Here is an 18353-nt window from a genome sequence, read left to right on the forward strand (position 1 = left end):
TATTGTTTAGTTATTTATTATCAAAATGTAAAATCTTATAGTGCTGGTATATTAACTGCACTTTCTAATCGTATTGGTGATGTTGCTATTTTAATTTCTATTGCATGAATGTTAAATTTTGGTGGTTGAAATTATATTTATTATTATGATTTTATTTCTAATTCTTTTGAAATAAAGCTCATTACTATATTAATTGTTTTAGCAGCTATAACTAAGAGAGCTCAGATTCCTTTCTCTTCATGACTTCCTGCTGCTATAGCAGCTCCTACTCCTGTTTCTGCTTTAGTTCATTCTTCTACTCTTGTTACTGCTGGTGTTTATTTATTAATTCGTTTTAGACCAATATTGGATACTTATAATTGTGGTTGATTTTTACTTTTAATTGGTTGTATAACTATATTTATGGCTGGATTGGGCGCTAATTTTGAGTTTGATTTAAAGAAGATTATTGCTCTTTCTACTTTAAGACAACTTGGTTTAATAATAAGAATATTGGCTATAGGTTATCCAAAGCTTGCATTTTTTCATTTATTGGCTCATGCTTTATTTAAGGCATTATTATTTATATGTGCAGGTTCAATAATTCATAATTTGAAGGATTCTCAGGATATTCGTTTTATAGGATCAATTGTTAATTTCATACCTTTAACTTCAGTTTGTTTTAATGTTTCTAGTTTATCTTTGTGTGAAATACCTTTTTTAGCGGGATTTTATTCAAAGGATTTAATTCTTGAGATGGTTTGTTTAAGATGAATTAATTGTTTAATTTTTTTTCTTTATTTTTTTTCTACTGGTTTAACTGCTTCTTATTCTTTTCGTTTGATTTATTATTCAATATCTGGTGATAATAATTTTTATTCTAGATTTTCTTTTGATGATAAGGGTTATTATATTTCATTTGGAATAATTGGTCTATTGTTTGTTGCTGTTTTGGTGGTAGTCTTTTATCTTGATTAATTTTTCCTATTCCTCATGTGATTGCTTTACCTTATTATTTAAAGTTTTTAACTATTACAGTTGTTATTTTAGGTGCTTATTTAGGTTATCTTATTTCTAATTTTGATTTTTCTCATAATTTATTTTCTTTAAGTATACTTTCTTTTGTTAGATTTGCTGGTTCTATATGATTTATACCTTTTCTTTCAACTAAGTTTATTAGATATATTCCTTTAAAAATAGGTTATTATTCATCTAAGTCATTTGATTATGGTTGAGGTGAATTACTTGGTGGTCAAGGTTTATATAGATTATTTATTTATTTAATTGGTTATATTCAAGGTTGATATGATTCTAATTTCAAGATTTATCTTTTAACTTTTATTTTTTGAATATTTATTTTGGTAATATTGTTTTTCGTTTACTTAAATAGCTTATAATTAGAGCGTGACACTGAAGATGTTAAGGAAGTATTTTTACTTTTAAGTATTTATAAATATAGATATATTATTTTTACAGTGAAAATGTAATGTTTTATTTAAACTATATAAATTTTTGAAATGTTGAAGGAGCTTAACCGCTAATATAAAAAGTTAGCAGCTTTCATATTGGCTTTACATTTCCTTAATTGGAACTATTATAGTTCAATTATATTATTAACAGTAATACGCCTCTTTTTGGCTTCAATTAATAAGAATAAGGGTAGTACATACCAATCTTCCAGGTCGAAACTGACTGCAATATTTCGCTTCTTATTCTATTTAAGGTTGATTGATAATATCAATACTTTTTGAATGCAACCCAAAAGTTATATTTAACTACAACCCTTTATTCTGCTCATTGTAATGCTCCTTGGTTTCATTCATGGTATAGTCCTCCTAACAGAACTAGAATAAAAAATATTGTTGATACTGTTCAGATTATAATGTCTGAAGTTTTAAAAATAATTACAATTGGTAGAATTAGTGCAATTTCTACATCAAAAATTAAAAAGATTACTGCGATTAGGAAGAATCGTATTGAGAATGGTATTCGTGCTGATCTTTTTGGATCAAACCCACATTCAAATGGTGATCTTTTTTCTCGATCATTAATTAATTTTTTTGATAGTGTTGTTGCCAGGATTATAACAATCATTGGAATAATAAATCTAATGAAAACTCTTGTTGATAGAATTATAACTGTTTTTCTTGATTTATATCAAGCTTTCTGATTGGAAGTCAAATGTACTATTTATACTAGAAAAACAATTATCTACCTCATCAATAAATAGAGATATATAAGAATAATCATACTATGTCTACGAAGTGTCAGTATCATGCTGCTGCTTCAAATCCAAAGTGATGTCTTGGTGACAATTGATTTATTGAGTGTCGAAGTAGACATGTTGATAAAAAGATTGTTCCAATAATTACGTGTAAACCATGGAATCCTGTTGCAACAAAGTATGTTGATCCATAAACTGCATCTGCAATGGTAAAAGGTGCTTCTCAATATTCATATGCTTGAAGTATTGTAAAGTATAGTCCTAATAACACTGTGAAGAATAATCCTTGTAGTGCTTGAGTATGATTAGATTCCATTAAACTATGATGTGCTCATGTTACTGTTACTCCTGATGCTAAAAGAATAGCTGTATTAAGTAATGGAATTTGTATAGGGTTAAAGGGTTGAATTCCTATTGGAGGTCATAGTATTCCTAGTTCAATTGTTGGTGCTAATCTTCTTCTAAAGAATGCTCAAAAAAAAGAAACGAAAAATAATACCTCTGATGCAATAAATAAAATTATTCCTCATCGTAATCCAATTGATACAAATCCTGTATGTAATCCTTGATATGTTCCTTCTCGTACTACATCTCGTCATCATTGAATTATAGTTAGTTGGGTAATTCCAAATCCAATTATGAATAAGTTAATATTAAATAGGTGGAATCATTTTGCTAGTCCTGATACTAGGACTATTGCTCCAATTGCTCCTGTTAATGGTCAAGGTCTATAGTCTACTAAGTGGAATGGGTGGTTTGAGTGAGTTGTTAACATAGGTTTAATATACTTCTCTAGAATATAGAGTTCTTAGAATTGAGAAAACATAGGCTTGAATTATTGCTACTGCTGATTCTAGAATTAATAGAAGTATTTGTCCAATAATTAGTAATGAGATTAAGTTTATTGCTATAGATGGTCCTGTGTTTCCTAATAAGGTTAATAATAAGTGTCCTGCAATTATATTTGCTGCCAACCGTACTGCTAATGTACCTGGTCGAATAACATTACTAATTGTTTCAATTAGTACTATAAATGATATTAATGCAGGCGGTGTACCTTGTGGTACAAGGTGTGTAAATATATGATTAGTATGGTTAATTCATCCAAATAATATAAATCTTAGCCATATAGGTAGGGCAATTGCAAATGTTAATGCTAAATGTCTTGTTCTAGTAAAAATATAAGGGAATAATCCTATGAAATTGTTAAATAATATTATAATAAAAATTGAGATGAAAATGAATGTTGTTCCATTAAATGATTTTGGTCCAAGAAGTGTTTTAAATTCATTATGTGAGGGTTAAATTTAGTTTATTTCAGGTAATGTTAATTCGTGATGGTGTAAGTCAAAATAGTGATGGGATTAATAATAGTCCTAGAAATGTTCTAGTTCAATTTAATGATAAATTAAAGATGTTAGTTGATGGGTCAAATGTTGACAATAGATTTGTTATCATTTTCAATTTAAGTTTTTTATTTCAATTGTTCCTTTTTCTGCTCTTTTAATAAGGTTAGGTTTAAATGAGAAGAAGTTTATTTGATTAAACAAGATTAATGTAGCTGAAAATATAATGAATAGTGAGAATCATATAAGAGGGGATATTTGAGGGATTTGGATATAATTTCCCCATCAGAAGTAGTCGTTAATTTACTATTATTTGGTTTAAGAGACCATTACTTACTTTCAGTCATCTGATGAATTTCAAGGTGTACTAATTTGTTTTAGTTACTTTAGATTGACACTCTAATGTTATTTATTTTAACTAACTCCTTAAATTATCTTAGATAATCACTTAATAAATAAATTTACTGAAGTTCTTTCAATTACAATTGGTATAAATCTGTGGTTTGCTCCACAGATTTCTGAGCATTGTCCAAAGAATAATCCAGGTCGATTTATTGTGAATGTTCCTTGATTTAACCGACCTGGCGTTGCATCAATTTTAACCCCTAATGCAGGAACTGCTCATGAGTGTAGAACATCTGATGCTCTTGTTAATACTCGTACTTCTGTATTTATTGGTAGGATTGTTCGGTTATCTACATCTAGTAGTCGGAATCCATCATTTTCTAGGTCTTGTTCTGGTGTTATATAAGTGTAAAATTCTACGTCTAAAGTCCTTAGTATAATGAAATTAAGGTTGATGTTGAAATCAATCCTATTGTTGAAATTATTACTGTTATAGGAAGAATGATTCTTGATTTTTGGGACTTTATCTTTATAGATCACGAATTTTCTGTGTATGATATAATTAGAGCTGAGTATCTAATACGTATATAGTAGTAGAGTGTAATTGTAGTTAATACAACTATAATAGTTATAATAGTTGTTATATTGTTTTCTATTAATGATTGTATTACAATTCATTTTAGTAAGAATCCAAAGAATGGTGGTAGTCCACCTAAAGATAAAAAAGATAAGAATATTATGAATTTAATTTCGGTTTTTATATTTCTGGCTGAATAAATTTGATTTATGAAAAATAAATTTATTTGCTTAAATAATTAAACTATAATTAATCTGAATAGTGAGTAAATAATGAAGTATAGTTCTCAGATGTTTTCTCTGACTGTTAATGATCTAATTATTCAACCTAGATGTCTGATTGATGAATATGCTAAAAGTTGTCGTAAGGATGTTTGATTTAAACCTCCTATTGCCCCAATAATAATTCTTAAGATAATAATTGTTCAAATAAAAGTTCTTAATTGAATACAATAAGATAAGACCATTATTGGGGCGATTTTTTGTCATGTTATTAATGTTAAACAATTATTTCATCTTGATGCTCCTATAACTTCTGGAAATCAGAAATGGAAAGGTGCAGCTCCAATCTTTAATAATAGTCTAGATCTAATTATTATTGATGGGATAAATTCTGTTTCCCATCCCATGGGATATTTTATTTGAATCAGCAAAATTGAAAATAATAATATTGTCGATGCTATTGCTTGGACAATAAAATATTTAATTGATGATTCATTTATTATTATATTTTTATTTCTTGTTAGGAGCGGAATAAATGAAAGTAAGTTGATCTCAAGTCCTATTCAAACCCCAAATCAGGAATTTGATGAAATGGACAGGATCGTTCCTATCATTAATGTTGATAGGAAGAGAAGTTTTGTAGAGTTGTTGGTCATTAAAAAGGAGAGGATTGATACCTCTATAAATGGGGTATGAACCCATTAGCTTGTTTAGCTTACCTTTTTACATTAAGGTGTATGATGCACATTAGTTTTTGATACTACAGGAGGTAGTTTAATTCTATCTTATGTAATTTTAATTAAGGTAATTTTATTTACTTTATTTACCCTATCAAGGTAACCCTTTAATCAGGCACTTCATTTATTTAATATATAAATCGAAAGTATTTTTTTGAAATTCTTTTATGTATTATTTTGTTTAATTAGGATTAATTTATCCTGCTCATTTTATTTTTTTATATATATATATAATAAATAATTTATATTAATATATTACATTTAATTGAAATTAAAGTATTATAAGTTCATCTTACCATTATCAATTGATTATTTTAATGCAATTATTTACCTAGGATTATAGCTACTTATGTTTTTAGCTTAAAATAGGTTATTATAATATAATATATATAATAATTTGTAATTTAATATTTAATATTATTATAATTGGATATAATAAATAAAATTATTAATTTAAATATAAAATATTATAATTAATATAAATAATTATATTAATTATAATAATATAATTATGTAAATTATCTATAATTAGATTATTTAACTAATATATATGAAAGTTAACTTAATATATAAAAAAGAATTCATATTAATAACATATTATATTAAATTACATAATTGTATAAAATATATTTATTATATTATTTAATCTTTCTTTATTTATTAGTGAAAAGAAAGATTAAATAAGAAAGAATATAATACATTTATTGCTATACATGTTCCATATTAATCTTTAATTATATATAATAGAGAAGTTCTTGTGGTCATACGTAGGGGCGTTTCTTTTTTTTTGTTAATGTTTGTGGTTTTTTTCTTTTTTTTTCTTTAAATATTTGAATCTTTTATTTTTTCCTGAATTAATAGATTTAAAATTTTCTTATTTTTTATTTTTAAAAGTTTTATTCTTGCTTGTTTATTCACTTTTTCTTTGTATTATATGTAAGTTTTGTTAGACTAAATGTTCTTTTTGCAGTAATTTGATTTAATTATCAAGTGATTTTGGATTTAGCAATTGATTTAGTATCGGCATAATTCGTGCCAGCAGCCGCGGTTATACGATTGATACAAGTGAATATTATTGGTTAAAACAGTTGTTTATATTATTAGGGTTGAAATATAAATTTGTAATGTGAAATGTTAAAATTTATTTGTGGCCCTTTTTATGAATCTGTGAAATTTAAATAATAAACTAGGATTAGATACCCTATTATTTTAAATGTTAATTATATTTACCAGGGTACTATTAGTTAAGGTCTTTAAACCCAAAGAATTTGGCGGTATCTCATTCCATTCAGAGGAACCTACCCCATGATTGATAATACACGATTTACTCTACTTAATTTATTTGTTTGTATATCTCCGTTATCAGAGAATCTTTTTAGAGTTATAATTCTCAAGATTTATAATTATAAAATATTTCAGGTCAAGGTGCAGCTTATAGTTAAGAGGAGGTGGGTTACAATAGGTTTTTGTTTATAACGGATTTGATAGTGAAATACTGTTAATGAAGGTGGATTTGGTAGTAATTTAATTTATTTAATTTAACTGATATTGGCTCTGAGATGTGTACACATCGCCCGTCGCTCTCATTATTGATTATTCTATTTTATTTTAAAGTAGCTTCAATTTAGATGAGATAAGTCGTAACATAGTAGATGTACTGGAAAGTGTATCTAGGAAGAGTTTCAAGATATAACTTATTAGTAAAGTGTTTCATTTACACTGAAAATTTTTCTGTGCAAATCAGGATATCTTGATTATTTATTTTATTATATTTATTTTTTGTTTAATTAATTATTTAATATAAATAATTTTATTGTATTTTTGTCTTAGTATATTTTATAGAATTGATTTTTTAAATTATACTTTATTGGTAATGTAAGTGTTTTATGAAATATTATTTTAATTTTTTTAAGTAGATTTTATTTATTGTACCTTTTGTATCCGGGTTTATCAAAATTTTAGTATTTATTTTACTTGTCTCGATTTGGGTTGATTTATAAATAATTTATAGTTAATGTATCATAATTATTATTAAATTATTTATAGAAATGAGATGTTAATCGTTTCCCAAGATATCTTAAGAAAAAATTTAATTTTTTAAAGTTATTTGTTTTTATTTAATTTTTTAAGTAAAAATATTAACTTATTTATTCTTTAAGGGATAAGCTTTGAAGTTAATAACCTATAATTTATTTTATAGAAATATAATAGTAAGCTTTAAACCAGCTATCTTTAAGATTACGTTTTAGTTCATTATTTTTTATTTTGATTTTATAAATATTTTAGGTTTTTTATTAAGATTATTAATTTAATTTTAAAATTTTTGTAATAATGATAGAATTAGTATATTTATTTGTATGAAATTTTTACCTTGTGAACTTATTATAAGGAACTAGGCAAAATTGATTTCCGCCTGTTTATCAAAAACATGTCCTCTTGTTTATATTTTGAGGTCTGGCCTGCTCACTGAGCGTATTTTTAAAGAGCCGCGGTATTTTGACCGTGCAAAGGTAGCATAATCATTAGTCTCTTAATTAGTGGCTGGAATGAATGGCTTGACGAGAAATCAACTGTCTCTTAATAAATTTTTGAATTTAACTTTTGAGTCAAAAGGCTTAAATTCTTCTTTAGGACGAGAAGACCCTATAGAGCTTGACATTTTACTTTTATATAGTTTTTTGTTTGTCTTTCTATATTTAATGATGATGTTTTGTTGGGGTGACATGAAGAATAGATAAACTCTTCATTATTATATCATTTATTTATGTTTGTTATTTTGATCCATAATTTATGATCATAAGATTAAGTTACCTTAGGGATAACAGCGTAATTGTTTTTGAGAGCTCATATCGACAAAGCAGATTGCGACCTCGATGTTGGATTAAGAAAAATTTTTGGTGCAGGAGCCCAATGATTAGGTCTGTTCGACCTTTAAATTCTTACATGATCTGAGTTCAGACCGGCGTGAGCCAGGTCGGTTTCTATCCTAAGATTGTTAATCCATATTAGTACGAAAGGACCATATGGTTAAAATATTTTTTGTTATATTGATTAATATTAATTTATTTACTATTTTGACAGATTAATGTGTTGAATTTAGAATTCATTTATGTAGATTTTTTCTACAAATAGTATTGATACTTTATGATTTATTTATATTTATTTTGAATTTTCTTTTATTGGTTATTTGTGTTTCAATTAGTGTTGCCTTTTTAACTTTATTAGAGCGTAAGGTTTTAGGTTATATTCAGATTCGAAAGGGTCCAAATAAGGTAGGTTTTGTTGGAATTCCTCAGCCATTTAGAGATGCTATTAAGTTAATTTGTAAGGAGCAGCCAATTCCTATTATATCTAATTACCTACTTTATTATTTTTCCCCTGTTTTTAATTTAATGATTTCTTTAGCCGTTTGAGTAATTTTTCCTTATTTAACTTATATGTGTTCTTTTTCTTATGGATTTTTATTTTTTTTATGTTGTACTAGATTAGGTGTTTATACTGTTATAATTGCTGGTTGATCTTCTAATTCAAATTATTCATTATTAGGTTCTCTTCGTTCTGTTGCTCAAACAATTTCTTATGAAGTTAGTTTAGCTTTAATTTTATTGTCTTTAATTATTTTAATTGGTAGTTTTAATATGTTTGATTTTATAAACTATCAGCTTTATTGTTGATTTATTATTATTTCTATTCCTTTAGCTTTAGCTTGTTTTGCTTCTTGCTTAGCTGAAACTAATCGTACTCCTTTTGATTTTTCTGAAGGGGAATCTGGGTTAGTTTCAGGATTTAATATTGAGTATGGTGCGGGTGGTTTTACTATAGTAGAATTGTCTTCATAAGAATGTTATTGGCTTTAATTTTTTTGGGCGGTGATTTTTATTCTTTTATATTTTTTATTAAGCTTGCTATTATATCTTTTGGTTTTATTTGGGTTCGTGGAACATTACCACAGTTCCGTTATGATAAATTAATGTACTTAGCTTGAAAAAGTTTTTTACCTTTATCTTTGAATTTTTTTATTTTCTTTGTTGGTTTAAAGATTTTATTTATCTCATTTGTTTAGTGAAATTTTTTGAGAAAAGTTAATAGAAGAGTTAAACTTCTAATTTTATGTTTTCAAAACATATGCTTTTCCTAAGCTAATTAACTTTATTCCTTAATTAATTTATCTCATGCGTTTGCGACATGGACATTAATTAAGAAATATGTGAAGTAAATAATTGTTAAGATTTGACCTGTTATAATATAAGGTTCTTCAACAGGTCGTTTACCAATTCACGTTAGTAAGCATACAACAACTACTATAATTCAGAATAAAATTTGATTAATAGGGTAAAATTGAATGCCTCGGAATGGTGTTTTATTATAAAATGGTAAAATTATTAAGATTCTAATTGATAAAAATAATGCAATAACACCTCCTAACTTATTAGGGATAGATCGTAGAATTGCATATGCAAATAGGAAATATCATTCTGGTTGAATGTGAACTGGTGTTACTAATGGGTTGGCAGGTACAAAGTTATCTGGATCTCCTAATAGGTAAGGATTAATTAAACATAGTATAATTAATAATGATGTTATTATTACAAATGTAATAGAATCCTTAAAGGTAAAGTATGGATGGAATGGAATTTTTTCAATATCTCCATTTAGTCCAAGAGGATTATTAGATCCTGTTTGGTGAAGAAAAAATAAATGAATTGCTGCTATAGCAGCAATAATAAATGGTAATACAAAATGGAATGTGAAGAATCGATTTAATGTTGCATTATCAACAGCGAATCCTCCTCATACTCATTGGACTAAATCTGTTCCTAAGTATGGGATTGCTGATAATAAATTAGTAATTACTGTTGCACCTCAAAAAGATATTTGGCCTCAGGGTAAGACATATCCTATAAATGCAGTTGCTATAACTAAAAATAAAATCACTGTACCAATTATTCAGGTATGTATATATATATAAGATCCATAGTAAATTCCCCGTCCTACATGTAAGTAAATACAAATAAAAAATATAGATGCTCCATTTGCGTGTAAGGTTCGGATAATTCAACCATTATTTACGTCTCGGCAGATGTGTACTACACTACTGAATGCTATTTCAATATTTGATGTATAATGTATAGCTAAAAATAGTCCAGTTACGATTTGAATTACCAAACATAACCCTAATAGGGATCCAAAATTTCATCAAAATGAAATATTTGTTGGGGCAGGTAAGTCAATTAAAGAGTTATTAATAATTTTAATTAAAGGATGTCTTCATCGTAAGGGTTTATTCATTAGTAATTATCTTATTTTACGAATAGGTCCCTGATTAATATTGGTGATTTTAACAACTGCTAGTAGTGCTAAAAATAAATAAATTATTATTATTATTGTAATAATGAATGTTGGTCTATTATATAATTTTTCTAAAGATATTGTTATTTCTTGATAATTGATTGAATTATCAATATTTATAGTTTCGGTGTTTTTGAAAAAGTCTATAAATATAGATATATCTAGAATAATTAATATTAATATGATAAATACTCACATTATTAATGTAATAATTATAGTGATTGATTTAGGCTGAAATATTTCGTTTGATGCAATTCTTGTAATGTAAATAAATAATACTAGTATACCACCAAGAAATGTTAAAAATAAAATATATGATAATCAATATCTTTCTATTATTGTTCCTGTTATTAATCCAACTAGGAAGGTTTGAAGGATAATAAAAAGCATTATTGATATTGGGTGTCTTAATTTAATAAAATTAATATTTATTACATTTGATAATGATATAATTATTATTTTGATCATTTCAGGGGTTAGTTTATTTAAAATACCGGTTTTGGGGACCGATGATGGATGCTTTTCCACCTCTGAAGTTTTAAAAGTGGGGGCTGGACTTATTTCCCGTTTACAAGACCGGCGTTTTTTTTAAACTATTAAAACTAATGTTTATATTCTCTATTTTTACTTCTTTATTGATTTATTTTGCTGGTGTTTATGTTTTTTCTTCTAAACGTAAACATTTATTAATGGTTCTTTTGAGATTAGAATATATTGTTCTTTCTTTATTTATGTTAGTTATTGTTTTTCTTATTGAGTTTGATTATGATTATTTTTTTCCTGTTATTTTTTTAGTTTTTTCTGTTTGTGAGGGTGCTTTAGGTCTTTCTATTTTAGTTTCAATAATTCGTTCTCATGGTAATGATTTTTTTAATTCTTTTGGTTTATCTTTATGTTAAAGTATTTATTTATAACTATTTTTTTGATCCCTCTTTGTTTATTAAATAATTGTTGATGGTTGGTTCATTCTTTAATGTTTCTGTCGGGTTTTGTTTTTATAATTTGTGTTTATTCATATGCTGATTTGAATATAATTAGATATTATTTTGGTATTGATTATTTTTCTTTTAGTTTAATTTTACTTAGTTTTTGGATTTGTTCTTTAATAATCACTGCTAGAGGTTCAGTTTATTTAAGTTCATACCATTCTAATTTTTTTGTTTTTAATAATTATGCTTTATTGTTCATTTGCTAGATTAAGTCTTCTTTCTTTTTATATTTTTTTGAGGCTAGATTAGTTCCTACTTTACTTTTAATTTTGGGTTGGGGTTATCAACCTGAGCGTTTGCAGGCTGGTGTTTATTTAATTTTTTATACTTTGGTTGCTAGATTACCTTTATTATTAGTTTTATTTAAGGTTAATGATGTTTCTAATACTTTATATTTTCCTTTATTGGTTGATTTTGGTTCTTATTATTTTATGTTTATGTATTTATAATTTTGGCTTTTTTAGTTAAGATACCTATGTTTTTGGTTCATTTATGACTTCCTAAGGCTCATGTAGAGGCCCCTATTTCAGGTAGAATAATTCTTGCTGGTGTTTTATTAAAGTTAGGTGGTTATGGTATTTTTCGTGTTATAAAGGTTATTTCTTATTTGGGTTTAAAGCTTAATTATTTTTGATTGTCTTTAGGTTTATCTGGGGGTGTTATTGTAAGATTTATTTGTTTTCGTCAGGTTGATTTAAAGTCTTTAATTGCATATTTTTCTGTTGCTCATATAAGAATGGTTATTGGTGGATTGATGACTATGAATTGATGAGGTTGTGTAGGTTCTCTTTCTCTAATGGTTGGTCATGGGTTATGTTCTTCTGGTTTATTTTGTTTATCTAATATTATTTATGAACGTTTAGGTAGACGAAGATTATTAATTAACAAGGGTATAATTAATTTGATGCCAAGAATGGCTTTATGATGATTTCTTTTAAGATCATCAAATATGGCTGCTCCTCCTTCTTTAAATTTGGTAGGTGAAATTAGATTATTAAATAGAATTATATCTTGATCTTCTTTTAGATTCTTTGCTTTGATTTTTTTATCTTTTTTTAGAGCTGTTTATACTTTGTATATATATTCTTATTCTCAGCATGGGAATTATTATTCTGGTGTTTATACTTGTTCTCTTGGTTATTTTCGTGAATATCATCTTTTACTTTTACATTGATTGCCTTTAAATATTCTCTGTTTAAAGGGTGAATATTTCTTTGTTTAGTTTGCTTAAGTAATTTAATTAAAAATATTTTTTTGTGGAATGAATGATATGAAGCTTTTCATCTTAGGCCGTGAATTTATTTTCTATTTGTTCTTTGAGTTTTTTTTCTTTGTTTATTTCGAGAACTATAATTTTTATTTTAGGTATTTATTATTTAATAATTGATTATAGAGTTTTTGTTGAGTGAGAGCTTTTCAATTTAAATGGTCCTATAGTTGTTATAACTTTAATTTTGGATTGAATATCTCTTATTTTTATATCTTTTGTTATATATATTTCTTCTTTGGTTATTTATTATAGAGAGGATTATATATCTGGTGAAAAGAATATAAATCGTTTTATTATTATTGTTTTAATATTTATTCTTTCTATAGGTTTTTTAATTATTAGTCCTAATTTAATTAGAATTTTATTAGGTTGAGATGGTTTAGGTTTAGTTTCTTATTGTTTAGTTATTTATTATCAAAATGTAAAATCTTATAGTGCTGGTATATTAACTGCACTTTCTAATCGTATTGGTGATGTTGCTATTTTAATTTCTATTGCATGAATGTTAAATTTTGGTGGTTGAAATTATATTTATTATTATGATTTTATTTCTAATTCTTTTGAAATGAAGCTCATTACTATATTAATTGTTTTAGCAGCTATAACTAAGAGAGCTCAGATTCCTTTCTCTTCATGACTTCCTGCTGCTATAGCAGCTCCTACTCCTGTTTCTGCTTTAGTTCATTCTTCTACTCTTGTTACTGCTGGTGTTTATTTATTAATTCGTTTTAGACCAATATTGGATACTTATAATTGTGGTTGATTTTTACTTTTAATTGGTTGTATAACTATATTTATGGCTGGATTGGGCGCTAATTTTGAGTTTGATTTAAAGAAGATTATTGCTCTTTCTACTTTAAGACAACTTGGTTTAATAATAAGAATTTTGGCTATAGGTTATCCAAAGCTTGCATTTTTTCATTTATTGGCTCATGTTTTATTTAAGGCATTATTATTTATATGTGCAGGTTCAATAATTCATAATTTGAAGGATTCTCAGGATATTCGTTTTATAGGATCAATTGTTAATTTCATACCTTTAACTTCAGTTTGTTTTAATGTTTCTAGTTTATCTTTGTGTGGAATACCTTTTTTAGCGGGATTTTATTCAAAGGATTTAATTCTTGAGATGGTTTGTTTAAGATGAATTAATTGTTTAATTTTTTTCTTTATTTTTTTTCTACTGGTTTAACTGCTTCTTATTCTTTTCGTTTGTTTTATTATTCAATATCTGGTGATAATAATTTTTATTCTAGATTTTCTTTTGATGATAAGGGTTATTATATTTCATTTGGAATAATTGGTCTATTGTTTGTTGCTGTTTTTGGTGGTAGTCTTTTATCTTGATTAATTTTTCCTATTCCTCATGAGATTGCTTTACCTTATTATTTAAAGTTTTTAACTATTACAGTTGTTATTTTAGGTGCTTATTTAGGTTATCTTATTTCTAATTTTGATTTTTCTCATAATTTATTTTCTTTAAGTATACTTTCTTTTGTTAGATTTGCTGGTTCTATATGATTTATACCTTTTCTTTCAACTAAGTTTATTAGATATATTTCTTTAAAAATAGGTTATTATTCATTTAAGTCATTTGATTATGGTTGAGGTGAATTACTTGGTGGTCAAGGTTTATATAGATTATTTATTTATTTAATTGGTTATATTCAAGGTTGATATGATTCTAATTTCAAGATTTATCTTTTAACTTTTATTTTTTGAATATTTATTTTGGTAATATTGTTTTTCGTTTACTTAAATAGCTTATAATTAGAGCGTGACACTGAAGATGTTAAGGAAGTATTTTTACTTTTAAGTATTTATAAATATAGATATATTATTTTTACAGTGAAAATGTAATGTTTTATTTAAACTATATAAATTTTAGAAATGTTAACGGAGTTTAACCGCTAATATAAAAAGTTAGCAGCTTTCATATTGGCTTTACATTTCCTTAATTGGAACTATTATAGTTCAATTATATTATTAACAGTAATACGCCTCTTTTTGGCTTCAATTAATAAGAATAAGGGTAGTACATACCAATCTTCCAGGTCGAAACTGACTGCAATATTTCGCTTCTTATTCTATTTAAGGTTGATTGATAATATCAATACTTTTTGAATGCAACCCAAATGTTATATTTAACTACAACCCTTTATTCTGCTCATTGTAATGCTCCTTGGTTTCATTCATGGTATAGTCCTCCTAACAGAACTAGAATAAAAAATATTGTTGATACTGTTCAGATTATAATGTCTGAAGTTTTAAAAATAATTACAATTGGTAGAATTAGTGCAATTTCTACATCAAAAATTAAAAAGATTACTGCGATTAGGAAGAATCGTATTGAGAATGGTATTCGTGCTGATCTTTTTGGATCAAACCCACATTCAAATGGTGATCTTTTTTCTCGATCATTAATTAATTTTTTTGATAGTGTTGTTGCCAGGATTATAACAATTATTGGAATAATAAATCTAATGAAAACTCTTGTTGATAGAATTAGAATTGTTTTTCTTGATTTATGTCAAGCTTTCTGATTGGAAGTCAAATGTACTATTTATACTAGAAAAACAATTATCTACCTCATCAATAAATAGAGATATATAAGAATAATCATACTATGTCTACGAAGTGTCAGTATCATGCTGCTGCTTCAAATCCAAAGTGATGTCTTGGTGAAAATTGATTTATTGAGTGTCGAAGTAGACATGTTGATAAAAAGATTGTTCCAATAATTACGTGTAAACCATGGAATCCTGTTGCAACAAAGAATGTTGATCCATAAACTGCATCTGCAATGGTAAAAGGTGCTTCTCAATATTCATATGCTTGAAGTATTGTAAAGTATAGTCCTAATAACACTGTGAAGAATAATCCTTGTAGTGCTTGAGTATGATTAGATTCCATTAAACTATGATATGCTCATGTTACTGTTACTCCTGATGCTAAAAGAATAGCTGTATTAAGTAATGGAATTTGTATAGGGTAAAGGGTTGAATTCCTATTGGATATAAATAATTATATTAATTATAATATTTTATATTTAAATTAATAATTTTATTTATTATATCCAATATAATAATATTAAATATTAAATTACATATTATTATATTTATTATATTGTAATAACCTATTTTAAGCTAAAAACATAAGTAGCTATAATCCTAGGTAAATAATTGCATTAAAATAATCAATTGATAATGGTAAGATGAACTTATAATACTTTAATTTCAATTAAATGTAATATATTAATATAAATTATTTATTATATATATATATAAAAAAAATAAAATGAGCAGGATAAATTAATCCTAATTAAACAAAATAATACATAAAAGAATTTCAAAAAAAAACTTTCGATTTATATATTAAATAAATGAAGTGCCTGATTAGAGGGGTTACCTTGATAGGGTAAATAAAGTAAATAAAATTACCTTCATTAAAATTACATAAGATGGAATTAAACTACCTCCTTTAGTATCAAAAACTAACGTGCATCATACACCTTAATGTAAAAAGGTAAGCTAAACAAGCTAATGGGTTCATACCCCATTTATAGAGGTATCAATCCTCTCCTTTTTAATGACCAACAACTCTACAAAACTTCTCTTCCTATCAACATTAATGATAGGAACGATCCTGTCCATTTCATCAAATTCCTGATTTGGGGTTTGAATAGGACTTGAGATGAACTTACTTTCATTTATTCCGCTCCTAACAAGAAATAAAAATATAATAATAAATGAATCATCAATTAAATATTTTATTGTCCAAGCAATAGCATCGACAATATTATTATTTTCAATTTTGCTGATTCAAATAAAATATCCCATGGGATGGGAAACAGAATTTATCCCATCAATAATAATTACATCTAGACTATTATTAAAGATTGGAGCTGCACCTTCCCATTTCTGATTTCCAGAAGTTAAAGGAGCATCAAGATGAAATAATTGTTTAACATTAATAACATGACAAAAAATCGCCCCAATAATGGTCTTATCTTATTGTATTCAATTAAGAACTTTTATTTGAACAATTATTATCTTAAGAATTATTATTGGGGCAATAGGAGGTTTAAATCAAACATCCTTACGACAACTTTTAGCATATTCATCAATCAGACATCTAGGTTGAATAATTAGATCATTAACAGTCAGAGAAAACATCTGAGAACTATACTTCATTATTTACTCACTATTAAGATTAATTATAGTTTTATTATTTAAGCAAATAAATTTATTTTTCATAAATCAAATTTATTCAGCCAGAAATATAAAAACCGAAATTAAATTCATAATATTCTTATCTTTATTATCTTTAGGTGGACTACCACCATTCCTTGGATTCTTACCAAAATGAATTGTAATACAATCATTAATAGAAAACAATATAACAACTATTATAACTATTATAGTTGTATTAACTACAATTACACTCTACTACTATATACGTATTAGATTCTCAGCTCTAATTATATCATACACAGAAAATTCGTGATCTATAAAGATAAAGTCCCAAAAATCAAGAATCATTCTTCCTATAACAGTAATAATTTCAACAATAGGATTGATTTCAACATCAACCTTAATTTCATTATACTAAGGACTTAAGTTAATCAAACTAATAACCTTCAAAGTTATAATTAAAAGAATAATCTTTTAGGCCTTAGTAAAATTTTACACCTCTAGAATTGCAGTCTAGAATCATAATTGAATATAAGACCTAAATATGATAAGAGAGAAAACATCTCATAAGTAGATTTACAGTCTACCACCTAAAATTCAGCCATCTTACCGCAAAAATGATTATTCTCAACAAACCATAAGGACATTGGTACTTTATACTTCATATTTGGAGCATGAGCAGGAATAGTAGGAACATCAATAAGAATACTTATTCGTGCTGAACTTGGCCAACCCGGATCTCTAATTGGGGATGACCTGATTTATAATGTTATTATTACAGCTCACGCATTCGTAATAATTTTCTTTATAGTAATACCTATTATAATTGGTGGATTTGGTAATTGACTTGTTCCACTAATAATTGGTGCACCAGATATAGCATTTCCACGAATAAATAATATAAGTTTTTGATTACTACCACCTTCACTAACCCTTCTTCTTACATCTTCTATAGTAGATAATGGTGCTGGTGCAGGATGAACAGTTTACCCTCCTCTAGCAGGAGCTATTGCACACGGGGGTGCATCTGTAGATCTAGCTATTTTTTCACTGCACTTAGCAGGTGTATCATCTATTCTTGGTGCAGTGAATTTCATTACAACAGCAATTAATATACGATCAG

The 18353-nt window shown here is 26.3% G+C and overlaps 2 pseudogenes; both read left to right on the forward strand.

Moving 5' to 3' along the window:
- Positions 1–1258, forward strand: LOC126306425 (NADH-ubiquinone oxidoreductase chain 5-like; annotated as a pseudogene).
- Positions 1259–13431: 12173 nt separating this feature from the next.
- Positions 13432–14772, forward strand: LOC126306426 (NADH-ubiquinone oxidoreductase chain 5-like; annotated as a pseudogene).
- The last annotated feature ends 3581 nt before the right edge of the window (positions 14773–18353 follow it).

Source organism: Schistocerca gregaria, unplaced genomic scaffold (genome assembly GCF_023897955.1).
Source record: "Schistocerca gregaria isolate iqSchGreg1 unplaced genomic scaffold, iqSchGreg1.2 ptg000333l, whole genome shotgun sequence".
Lineage (NCBI taxonomy): Eukaryota > Metazoa > Arthropoda > Insecta > Orthoptera > Acrididae > Schistocerca > Schistocerca gregaria.